Source organism: Macaca nemestrina, chromosome 6 (assembly GCF_043159975.1).
Source record: "Macaca nemestrina isolate mMacNem1 chromosome 6, mMacNem.hap1, whole genome shotgun sequence".
Classification (NCBI taxonomy): domain Eukaryota; kingdom Metazoa; phylum Chordata; class Mammalia; order Primates; family Cercopithecidae; genus Macaca; species Macaca nemestrina.
In genome coordinates, this window is record NC_092130.1 from 173,252,512 (window position 1) to 173,264,952 (window position 12,441).

The window sequence follows — 12,441 nt, forward strand, 5'->3', positions numbered from 1 at the left end:
TAAACATCTGTCAGCCTATGGTTGCCGCCACACGGCCCCTCCACTCTGCCTGTCTGTGCGGATGCTAACAGAAATCAAAATTCCTAGGCAAGGATAATGGAGCCCTTTCAATCAAATACAAGCAAGTAAAACTAGTCTATAGCCAGATTTCACAACCCCTCCCGTCGGAAAAAAAAGACCCTCTTGTCAAGTCCACTTTCTTATTATGAACAAATGTGCTGCCTTTATCCGCCTTACGGGATGCAACCATGGGCCAGCCCCTCTTACCTGTCCCCCTGGATAGTCTCTGGTCACTGGTCCACTTCTTCCAATCTCTACCCCAGCTAATCCCGAGGGATTCTTCCAAAAATGCAAATCAATTTAAAGATTTCTGTCTGCTGCCAGTCAAAATCTAAGCCTTGCATAACTCTTCAATTTCATCAAATGCAGTCACCGCCTGGAATCCTGGGCTCCAGCCATGCTTGTCTTCAGGAGGGGTCAGTTTCTGGCCTTCCTCTGGGCCTTGGTGTCCTCTCCTCTGCACCCTGTCCTCCTCCTCTGACCTGGTACACTTTTACCACTTTGTTTTTGTTTTTGCTTTACCTAACTGAGTATCATCAATTCCCAGATTAGAGTGACTTTTTCAGGAAAGCATTTATTCACCTCCTGGTGCTGGAATAAGTACTTTTACTCAAGCCATCATTTTGCATGTGACACTATGCTATAACTTACTTTTCAGCCATCCCTCTCACTAGACTGGACACTCCTCAAGGGCCCAGAAGGAATCATTTCATGAGCATTTTCACTGCCAGGCACAGGGGAGAGAGGCACAGGGTATGTCTTGAGTAAACATTTATCCAAATCCACTCAGCATTGAATGAATGAATGAATGAATGAATGAATGAATGAATGGGATGTAAGTATGCGACTGTACTTTAGTGACTCTCTGCTGTTCCCAATCAATATTTCCATGTTCCAATCACTGCTTTTCCCATCTGCAGGTAATCTATTTATAATTTTTGTCATTACCCTACCCCTGGTTTATTCAGAGGTTCACTCACTCCTCTATATGGAATGGCCAGAATAAGACTCACACAGTCTTATTCTGTCAGGGTCACTGTTGGTCCATCATGGTGCAATTGGTAGACATCTCAGTGTGAAGATTAAAACTTGCACATAGAGTGAGACTCTGTCAAAAAAAAAAAAAAAAAAAAAACTTGCAGAATCCACTTGGTGAATTCCTTTGAGAACTGTTTCTTTTAGAATTTCTTCCTCATAGATTTCTCTTCTTTGATACACTATTTTTAAATCCTTCTCTCTGTATATCATAATTTCTCTCTTTTTTGGTTTGATTAATGTCTACTAAGCCTTTCACTTAGAGAGTTTCAGTTCTCAGCTATTTAGGACACAGCCAATACCTGGGAAGATTTCTTCCTTTTGGAAGGACTGTCAGCACCACTCGCAGAAGGCGAGAGGAAAGAAATGCATGACTTAGACAAGTTGTGCAAGGAGAAGGATGCAGTGTCTCCCAAGGCGCTTTTCCTTTGGTGTTTCCACATCCTATCTCTCCACAAACTATGGAGGTAAAGGGAAGCAATGGAGTGCCTCAAGGAGAGGAGCACCTAGGTGAAAGGAAGCAGGAGACAGAGGCTTTCATTCTGGGTGCTTTGGCCTTCCTGTCCTATTTGGTACCAAAATGGTGCATCTTACACTTGCACCAGACCAGTTCATCAGGTCGTGTTCCAACATTGACCGTTTGGGCCTACATTGAAAATAATAAGTGAAACATGCATTTGCTGGACTTGCCAGTTCTGTCTCCCTGAGGCCTCTGCACCGATGTCCACAGGCAGCTAGTGGAGTTTGCAGAAATCCTGAACCTCAGTAATTCATCAACGTCTTCCCATCATAGAGAATATTAACATCTCTTCTCATGATAAGTGATCTTCCCTCACCTAGCACCTTTGACCCCATTTATCTTACCTTGTAACCTCAAGTTTTGAAAGCTGTGTGAGCTGTTTCTCCCTTTCCATGGCCCCTCCCATGAGCATAAAAACGTACTCGATTTCTCACCGTCTTAAAAATAATGATTTCCTCAGCTGTATCCTTCCTTCTCCTTCTTATACAGTTGACCTATTTCTCCCCTTCATTCCTGTCAACTTTCCAGATTTCTACAGTCACCATATGGAGTATCTAATATCTCTTCCCTTCCATTCATTGACCAAACTGCAAATCACCTTTCTTTTTCTTTCTTTCCTTTCCTTCTTTCCCTTCTCCGTCCTCCCTTCCTTCCTTCCTTCCTTTTTTCCTTCCTTCTTTCCTTTCCTTCCTTCTCTTCCTTCCTTCCTTTCCTTCCTTCTTTCCCTTCCCTTCCCTTCTCCTTCCTTCCTTTCTTCCTTCCGTCCCTTCCCTTCTCCTTTCCCTTCCTTTCCTTCCTTCCTTCCTTCCCTTCCTTACTTCCCTTCCCTTCTCCTTCTTTCTCTTCCCTTCCCTTCCCCTTCCTTCCTTTACTTCCTTCTTTCCTTCTCTCCTTTCCCTTCTCTTCTCCTTCCTTCCTACCTTCGTTCCTTCCCTTCCCTTCTCCTTCTTTCCTTCTTCCCTTTCCATCCTTCCTTTCCTTCCTTCTTTCCTTACTTCTTATCCCTTCTTCATCTCTTCCTTCCTTCCTTTTCTTCCTTCCCTTCTCCTTCCTTCCTTCCCTTCCCTTCTCTTCTCCTTCCTTCTTTCCTTTCCTTCCTTCTTTCCTTACTTCCTTTCCCTTATTCCTTCCTTCTTCTTTCTTCCTTCCTTTCCTTTCCTTCCTTCTTTCCTTACTTCCTTTCCCTTATTCCTTCCTTCTTCTTTCTTCCTTCCTTTCCTTTCCTTCCTTTCCTTTCCTTTCCTTCCTTTCCTTTCCCTTCCCTTTTCTTCCTTCCTTCCTTCTTTCCTTCCTTCCTTCTTTCCTTCCCTTCCCTTTCCCTTCCCTTTCCTTCCTTCCTCTTTCCTTCCTTCCTTCCTTCCTTCCCTTCCCTTCTCCTTCCTTCCTTCCTTTTTCCTTTCTTCCTTTCCTTTCCTTTCCCTTCTTTCCCTCCCTCCCTCCCTCCTTCCTTCCTTCCTTCCTTCCTTCCTTCCTTCCTTCCTTCCTTCCTTCCTTTCTTTCTTTCTTTCTTCTTTCTTTCTTTCTTTCTTTCTTTCTTTCTTTCTTTCTCTCTCTCTTTCTTTCTTCTTTCTTTCTTTCTTTCTTTCTCCTTCTTTGTCTTTTTCGTTTTTCTTTTTATACAGAATCTCCCCGTTTCCCAGGCTGGAGTGCAGTGGCACAATCATGGTGCACTGCAGCCTTGAACTCCTGGACTCAAAGTGATCCTCTCATCTCAGCATCCCAAGTAGCTGGGATTACAGGTATAAGCCACTGCACCCAGCCTCAAACTGCAAGTTCGGTAATTCCCATCCGTCTTTTGAAATCATCTCTGCTAAGGTCATCAGTTACCTAAGGTCATCAGTTACCTATCATTTTTTTTTTTCTTTTCCATTCAGGAGACATTTACTAATCTAGTTGTTAGGTTGTTATTACTAGATTACTAGATCATTTCTCCAGAAGAGTGTTGGGGAGATAGGGTACATGAAAAATCATAGTACCGGATTACATGGTTTCTGCCTCTGAGGGGCAAACAATCATCTGCACAGCCAAAGGGTAAACAAATAATGACTTCAACTCTATATAGGCTCCCGACCACTGAGTAACCACAGCTAGGGAAGGGAGGCAGTCAGTGAGACCAGCTTAATGTCCTCACAAGTTCTCTTCACTAAGGCATAGTGATTTTTAAAAATATTTACTATCTCCTTATGGGTTTACTCTTACTGCAATTCATTTTTATGAATCTTCTCTTTGGCTTTCATTTTGAAAAACAGTTTGATGTTTAAGCAGCCAATCCTGCAAGGCTTGTGTTCTCACAGCTGTAAAGGGACTGAGTCCAAGTGTTAATATGAATTTGCAATTATCATACAGGGGAGAAATGTGTATGTTGCCAGAAGTATCAGAATACCCTCATAGCAAGATCTATTTTAAAATTTATTGCATCATGGTTTTTTCCAATTCACTGAATATTTCCCAGAGCAGAAATAAATTTAAATGTGATTATTTCTTAGAATTATCTGTTCACCACCAAAACACCCTACTTCATTTAATCTAAAATTGACTGCAATTTAAGCTGTAATACACATCTTTTATGAAATGCTGTAGTGTGAAGCAAAGCTTAAAGTATCACAGGTCGTAAGTGATATTGTGTGGATCACCCCAGCATCTGCGTGCCTCTGGAGAGCCAGACAAACCCCCAAGATCTGCAGCTCTGAAGGTAGAAATCAGTTAGTGAGAGAGAAAGACAGAGATAAAAACATTTTTGAATCAATTTTATTCTCTCTACTTTCTCTTTTTGAGAGAGAGCTGATGTGTATAGCATTCATAGGTCACAACTTCATTACAGCAATAAAAATATTATGAAAAAAGATACACTCAGGTTTAGAAAACCAGGTTACTTATTAGAGTTCAATAAGCTACCTTGATAGAGCTTGTCTTAACTTTAAACTTGGTGTTTCTAATAAACCCAAAGTAAAGTACAAAATGAGAAACCCACTGAGGTCTGTGCCAATGAGCCAAAGCTAGAAAGCTGAAATTAGAAGGTACCCGGGGAACACCTCTACCATGCAACTGAGAACCCTTGATGAGAGAGAGAGGAAGCCAGGGTACCAGGAGGGGCCCAGAAGGCTCCTTTCAAAGGATTGCTTTATACCAGCAGACGGTCCACCCACAGAGGAAACTAAAGGAAAGCCTCATAGCAACCACAGATTTGAAGGCCTCCCTTGGAAGGAAGAGGTGACTTATTTCAGCCTGCTCCAAACTACAAAATAAGTTTAACTTTGACAGAGTAATAATTCATTTAAATAAATGCACATCTAAAAAAGATTTCAAAGCCTTGTGTTTTTCGTTTTGTTTTGTTTTGTTTTTTGAGACAGAGTCTTGCTCTGTCGCCCAGGCTGGAGTGCAATGGCATGATCTCAGCTCACTGAAACTTCCTGGGTTCAAGCAATTCTCTTTCCTCAGTCTCCCCAGTAGCTGGGACTATGGGTATGTGCCACCACGCCCAGCTAATTTTTTTGTATTTTTAGTAGAGACAGGGTTTCACCATGTTGGTCAGGCTGGTCTTGAACTCCTGACCTCAAATGATCTGCCCAACTCAGACTCCCAAAGTGCTGGAATTACCATAGCTCTCTCAGGTCTCTCTGATTTTATGATTCTATCCAACTACAATTTTGGAGGGAGATAATAAAATCACCAAATATTTTGGGGACAAAAAGCATAGACATGACATGCTATAACAAGGATTTGGCAGTTGTTTTGGTAAAGGGCCTGATAACATTTAGTATTTGCAGGTCATGCCATCCCTGCTGCAATTGTTCAACTCTGCTGCTGCAGCAGAAAAGCAGCTACAGACTATATGTAACATAGGTGTGGCTGCATTGCAATAAAACTATCTACAAAAACAGATTTGGCCTGCAGACCATAGTTTGCCAATGTTGTTTTATAATATTAAATTGTATTCTGAACTATATGTAATTATCAGCAGAATCCAAAGCCTGCAGTTATTTATGGTACACTCTGGCCCACCTCCCAGGTGGGCCATGGGTAGATGCGGCCTCAGTGGAAGCTCAAAGTCCACCTCAGGTAGGTGACAATCACCTTCCACTCCAGTCCACTCAGCACCACACAGAACCATAGTCAGAATCCCACATTCTGCTCTTAGGTTCAGAGACAAGGCCACACTGGAGAATGTTCCAATGAGACCAACTACAGCTGAGACAGCTGAGCCACCTTTGCCAACTGAAGAAAAGTGGAATGTAAGACAAGAAGTTGAAGGCAGCCAGCACGTTAGCCCCAGGAGCAGGCACCTAAGACATATTTTACCTGAATCCAAGTTTCTAGCAAATCCTAACATGAAATGATTCTCATTTATATGCAGGACAGTTACTTGAAACTTTGGGGAGGTGAATTTTTTCTCAATATAAGGGAGATGTTGACAAAAATTAGAGTTGCCTCGCAATGCAATTGGCTGCCTGCGGATGTTTCTCTTTCACTCATGGTGCTGCATGAAGACCAAACTAGTACTCTTAAATTAAACTAACTGAATGGTTTTGATGGTTTTCTCTACTTTTAAATCAAAACTTAATACATTTTGTCATTTTGGATTTTCTTTCTGTTTTACTTCTTTTTCTTTCTTTCTTTTTTTTTCTTTTTTCTTTTTTAAATTTAGGCAAAGGTCTCTGATATGTCCTAGAGACATTTTCCCCATTGTCTTGGGATTAATGTTCAGCTCCTCCTTACTTACACAAAATTCTGTGGCCAGCTTAAATTTCTCCTCAAAAGAAGGGATTTTCTTCTCTATTGCATTGTCAGGCTGCAAATTTTCCAAACTCTTATGCTCTGTTTTCCTTTTAAAACTGAACATCTTTAACAGCACCCAAGTAACCTCTTGAATGCTTTGCTGCTTAGAAATTTCTTCTGCTAGAAACCCTAAATTATCTCTCTCAAGTTTGAAGTTCCACAAATCTCTAGAACAGGGGCAAAATGCCACCAGTCTCTTTGCTAAAATATAACAAGAGTCACCTTTGCTCCAGTTCCCAATGAGCTCATCATCTCCATCTAAGACCACCTCAGCCTGGATTTTATTGTCCATACAATCAGCATTTTGGTCAATGTCATTCAGCAAGTCTCTAGGGAGTTCCAAACTTTCCCACATTTTCCTGTCTTCTTTTGAGTCCTCCAAACTATTCCAACCTCTGCCTGTTACCCATTTCCAAAGTTGCTTCTACATTTTTGGTACCTTTTCAGCAGCACCCCACTCTACTGGTACCAATTTACCGTATTAGTTTGTTTTCACGCTGCTGATAAAGACATCCTTGAGACTGGGCAATTTACAAAAGAAAGAAGTTTATTGGACTTACAGTTACACATTGCTGGGGAGACCTCACAATCAATGTAGAAGGAAGGCAAGGAGAAACAAGTCACATATTACATGAATGGCAGCACGCAAAGAGAGAGAGAGCTTGAGCAGGAGAACTCTTCGTTTTAAAACCATCAGATCTCATGATACTTATTCACTACCATGAGAACAGCTCAGGAAAGACCTGCTCCCATGATTCAATTACCTCCCATGGGCTCCCCCAGCAACAGGTAGAAATTCAAGATGAGATTTGCGTGGGGACACAGCCAAACCGTATCACCGAGTAAATCAAATGAAATCCAGTATGACTGGTGTGGTTATAGAAAAAAGGAAATTTGGACACAGAGACCAATATGAAGACACAGGGAGAAGGTGGCAATTTATAAGCCCAGGAGAGAGGCCTGGAACAGATCCTTCCCCCATACCTCAGAGGGAAACAACACTGCTGATACCTTCATCTTGGACTTCTAGCTTCCAGAACTGGTGTTTAAGACCCTAGTTTGTGGTCTTTGTTACAGCAGCATCAGTAGATTGATACAGATGCTGAACAATTTACCCAGAACTTGGAAGATCAGAGCCTCATAGATGCCCAGCTTATCTAACAGGTGGGATGTTGGCATTATTTTCCCCAAAGGTAAGATATTATTTTTTCAACATAAAACTGTCTTTTTTGTTGTTCCCCAAGGCTTCACATAACTACTTTGCCCATTGCTTTAACTTTTTTTTTCCGCTACACTCAATGATTATTTTTCTTTTTCCTTTTTTTTTTTTTTTTAACTTTAAATTTCTGGGATACATGTGCAGAACTTGTAGGTTTGTTACATAGGTATATATTTGCCATGGTGGTTTGCTGCACCTATCAACTCATCATCTAGGTTTTAAGCCCTGCATGCATTAGGTATTTGTCCTAACGCTCTCCCTCCCCTTGCCCTCCATCCTCTGACAGGCTCCAGTGTGTGATGTTCCCCTCCCTGTGTCCATGTGTTCTCATTGTTCAACTCTTACTTATGAGTGAGAACATGCAGTGTTTGGTTTTCTGTTCTTGTGTTAGTTTGCTGAGAATGATGGCTTCCAGCTTCATCCATGTCCCTATAAACTATATGAACTCATTCTTTTTTATTGCTTCATAGTATTCCATGGTATATATGTGCCACGTTTTCTTTATCCAGTCTATCATTAATGGGCATTTGGGTTGGTTCCAAGTCTTTGCTATTGTAAACAGTGCTACAATAAACATACGTGTGCATGTGTCTTTATAATAGAATGATTTATAACCCTTTGAGTATATACCCAGTAATGAGATTACTGTGTCAAATGGTATTTCTGGTTCTAGATCCTTGAGGAATTGTCACACTGTCTTCCACAATGGTTGAACTAATTTACACTCCCACTAACAGTGTAAAAGCATTCTTATTTCTCCACAGCCTCATCAGCATCTGCTGTTTCCTGACTTTTTAATAGTCTCCATTCTAACAGATGTGATATGGTATCTCACTGTGGTTTTGACTTGCATTTCTCTAGTGACCAGTGATGATGAGCTTTTTTACATACGTTTGTTGGCCTCATAAATGTCTTCTTTCGAGAAGTGTCTGTTCATATCCTTTGCCCGCTTTTTGATGGGGTTGTTTTTTTTGTTGTAAATTTGTTTAAGTTCCTTGTAGATTCTAGATATTAGACTTTTGTCTGATGGATTGCAAAAATTTTCTCCCTTTCTGTAGGTTGCCTATTCACTCTGATGATAGTTCCTTTTGCTGCACAGAAGCTCTTTAGTTTGATTAGATCCCATTTGTCGATTTTAGCTTTTGTTGCCATTGCTTTTGGTGATTTAGTCATGAAGTCTTTGCCCAGCCTTTGTCCTGAATGGTATTGCCTAGGTTTTCTTCTAAGGTTTTTTATGGTTTTGGGTTTTACGTTTAAGTCTTTAATCCATCTTGAGCTAATTTTTGTATAAGGTGTAAGGAAGGGGTCCAGTTTCTGTTTTCTATATATGGTTAGACCCATGGCTTTAACTTTTTAAGAAGTTGACTAGGATTTAGAATATATAGATATCCCCCAAATGGAAAAGTAGGATGATCATATTCAGAAATACCTTTTTCTAAGTTAACTTTTCTGTATCCAAATATCTCTGATTACAGGTATCTTATGAAACTATAGTTTGGAGAATCAATGATCACTTAAGTAGTCTTCATTATCGGTTTTTGTTAGTTTTTTCTTTACCTTTCACATTATCCTTTAATGAGGCTTTGTTATTGATGGATAACTAATTGACCAATAGAGCGTCCTGTTGAAAACTTGCCGCTTTTAATCTGGTGAAATCTCCAGATGTTATACTTCACTTTGTCACTCCAAGATAATTCAATCATATTAGTGGTTATTCTTATAAGCCATTACAAGCCATCAATGGCTTATATATTTATAAACCACTATTTAAAAGCTTTTGGTTATAATGGTTCACCTGGTAGAGTGCCACGGAGTTTAAATTCTCTATATTATTTAGAAAGGAAATCCATCATTGCAGCACTATTTACAATAGCAAAGACATAAAATCAACTTAGGTGCCCATCAGTGGTAGACTGGATAAAGAAACTGTGGTGCATACACATGATGGAATTCTACACAGACATAAAAAAGAAGGAAATCATGTCCTTTTCAGAAACATAGATGCAGCTGGAGGCCATTATCCTCAGTGAATTTATCCAGGGAGAGAAAGTCAAATGCTGCATGTTCTCACTCACAAGTGGGAGTTAGGCTTTAGACACAAATGCAGAAAGAGCAGACACTGGAGACTCTTAAGTGGGGGAGATGGGAAGCGGGGAAAGGGCTGAAAAACTACCTATTGGATACGATATTCACTACCTGAGTGATGTGATCATTCATATCCCAAACCTCAGTGTCACACAATGTTTCCATGTAACAAATCTGCACATGTACTGGCTGGATATAAAATAACCAAATAATCAAATAATGAAATAACCATTTGACCAAAATGCTGATAACATGGACAATAAAATCCAGGCTGAGGTGATCTCAGATGGAGATGAGCTCAATGGGAGCTGGAGCAAAAGTGACCCTTGTTATATTTTAGCAAAGAGACCGGTGGCATTTTGCCCCTGTCCTAGAGATTTGTGAAACTTTGAACTTGAGAGAGATAATTTAGGGTTTCTAGCAGAAGAAATTCCTAAACAGCAAAGCATTCAATAGGTTAGTTGGGTGCTGTTAAAGGTGTTCAGTTTTAAAAGGAAAACAGGGCATAAGAGTTTGGAAAATTTGCAGCCTGACAATGCAATAGAAAAGGAAATTTCGTGTTTGCGGAGAAATTTAAGCTGGCCACAGAATTTTGTGTAAGTAAGGAGGAGCTGAACATTAATCCCAAGACAATGGGGAAAACGTCTCCAGGGCAAGTCAGAGAACTCTGTGGCAGCCCCTCTCCTCACAGACCCAGAAGTTTGGGAGGAGAAAATTGTTTTGTGGGCCAGGTCCAGGGTCCCTCTGCTGTGTGCAGCCTAGGGACTTGGTGCTCTATATGCCAGCCACTCCAGCTGTGACTAAAATGGGCCAATGTAGAGCTTGGGTTGTGGCTTCAGAGGCTGCAGGCCTCAAGCCTTGGCAGGTTCCACATGGTGTTGAGCCTGCCAGTGCACAGAAGTCAAGAACTGGGGTTTGGGAACCTCTGCCTGGATTTCACAGGATGTATGGAAATGACTGGATGCCAAGGCAGAAGTTTGCTACAAGGTTGGGGCCTTCATGGTGAACCTCTGCTAGGGCAGTGTGGAAGGGAAATGTGTGGACGGAGACTTCACACAGAGTTCATACTGGGGCACTGCCTAGTAGAGCTGTGAGAAGAGAGCCACCATGCTCCAGACCCCACAATGGTAGATCCACTGATATCTTTCATCATGCACCTGGAAAAACCAGAGACACTTAATGCCAACCCGTGAAAGCAGCCAGGAGGCAGGGTGTACCCTGCAAAGCCACAGGGCAGAGCTTCCCAAGACCATGGGAACCCACCTCTTGCATCAGCGCTACCCGGATGTGAGACAGGAATTCAAAGGAGATCATTTTGCAGCTTAAAGATTTGACTGCCCCATTGGACTTCTGACTTGCGTGGAGCCTGTAATCCCTTTATTTTGACCAAGTTCTCCTATTTGAAATAGCTGTATTTACCCAATGCCTGTACCCCCACTGTATCTAGGAAGTAACTAACTTGGTTTTGATTTTACAGGCTCATAAGTGGAAGGGACTTGCCTTTTCTCAGATGAGACTTTGGACCACGGACTTTTGAGTTAATGCTGAAATGAGTTAAGACTTTGGGGGACTGTTAGGAAGACACGATTGGTTTTGAAATGCGAGGACATGAGATTTGGGATGGGCCAGAGGTGAAATGATATGGTTTGGCTGTGTCCCCACCCAAATCTCATCTTGAATTCCCATGAGTCATGGGAGGGACCGGCGGGAGGTAATCAAATCATGGGCCGTGTTTTTCCAATGCTGTTCTCGTGATAGTGAATGAGTCTCACAACATCTGATCATTTTAAAAAGAGGAGCTCCCCTGCACAAGTTCTCTCTCTTTGCCTGCTACCATCCACATAAGATACGACTTGATTCTCCTTGCCTTCCACCATAATTGTGAGGCCTCCCCAGCCATGTGGAACTGTAAATCCAATTAAACCTCTTTCTTTTGTAAATTGCCCAGACTTGAGTATGTCTTTATCAGCAACATGAAAACATACTAATACACTCTGTAAAAATTATCTCTCCAAATAAGCTCACCTTCTGAACTGGCAGGGATTAAGGCTCCAAATAGCACTTTTTTATAGGAGATACAGTTGAAACCATCACACCTTTCCTGGAACATGGGAGTCTTACTTTATATCTAAGGATCTTTATCAGCAAAATAGGATCTTTATTTTTGTTCAGGACAGCTCATTTCCACAATCTCTCTGTCACATAATTAGACTTGACAATGCAGGGTGGCTTCCTGAGCTGTGGAGAACCATTTCATCACATGCATTCTCAGGCATTTGTGATGAGTCTATCAGAAAAATAATGTATAAATCTTCAGATAATTCCAAAGACCTCATGAAATAAAGTCTGCCTTTGACCCATCAGGAAAGACACATGTTCTCAATGCACTGCAGTTACAGAGTTGGGGCTAATATGCCTTCAACATCTGCATTCCTGTCACACATGGTGACTGCTTTCAGCCCTTGTAAAATCTTAACTAGATGTCACCTGTACAGCACCACAGAAAATAGCTCAGTAATAACGTGGCTCGACATTTCTCAGCTCTGCATGAACAGCAGCCACCCATCAGCAGGCAGAAATTGAGAGCTGAAGAAAACGTGCAACTGAGAATCAATACGGGTCTCCTTAAGTGCCCAGACTCATTAGGAATTGTCTATGCTGACTGCAGTTCATCCCACTTGACCACATCTACGTGAGCAGAAACATACCCATACACTCAGAAGGAGCCCCTGGCTAACACATTGAT

General features: G+C 41.4%; 1 protein-coding gene across 7 annotated transcripts in view; it reads right to left on the reverse strand.

Annotated features, from left to right (window-relative positions):
• The window catches only part of LOC105489480 (uncharacterized), a 169,868-nt gene that overhangs the window by 83,077 nt on the left and 74,350 nt on the right, over window positions 1–12,441 (reverse strand). Inside the window, exon 3 of one of the 7 annotated variants that reach the window (XR_011625142.1) lies at window positions 1,074–1,168. The exons of the other annotated variants lie outside the window; for them this stretch is intronic. The gene's annotated coding sequence lies outside the window, so the exon portion shown is untranslated. The remainder of the gene's footprint in view (window positions 1–1,073; window positions 1,169–12,441) is intronic. 7 annotated transcript variants of the gene reach the window in all.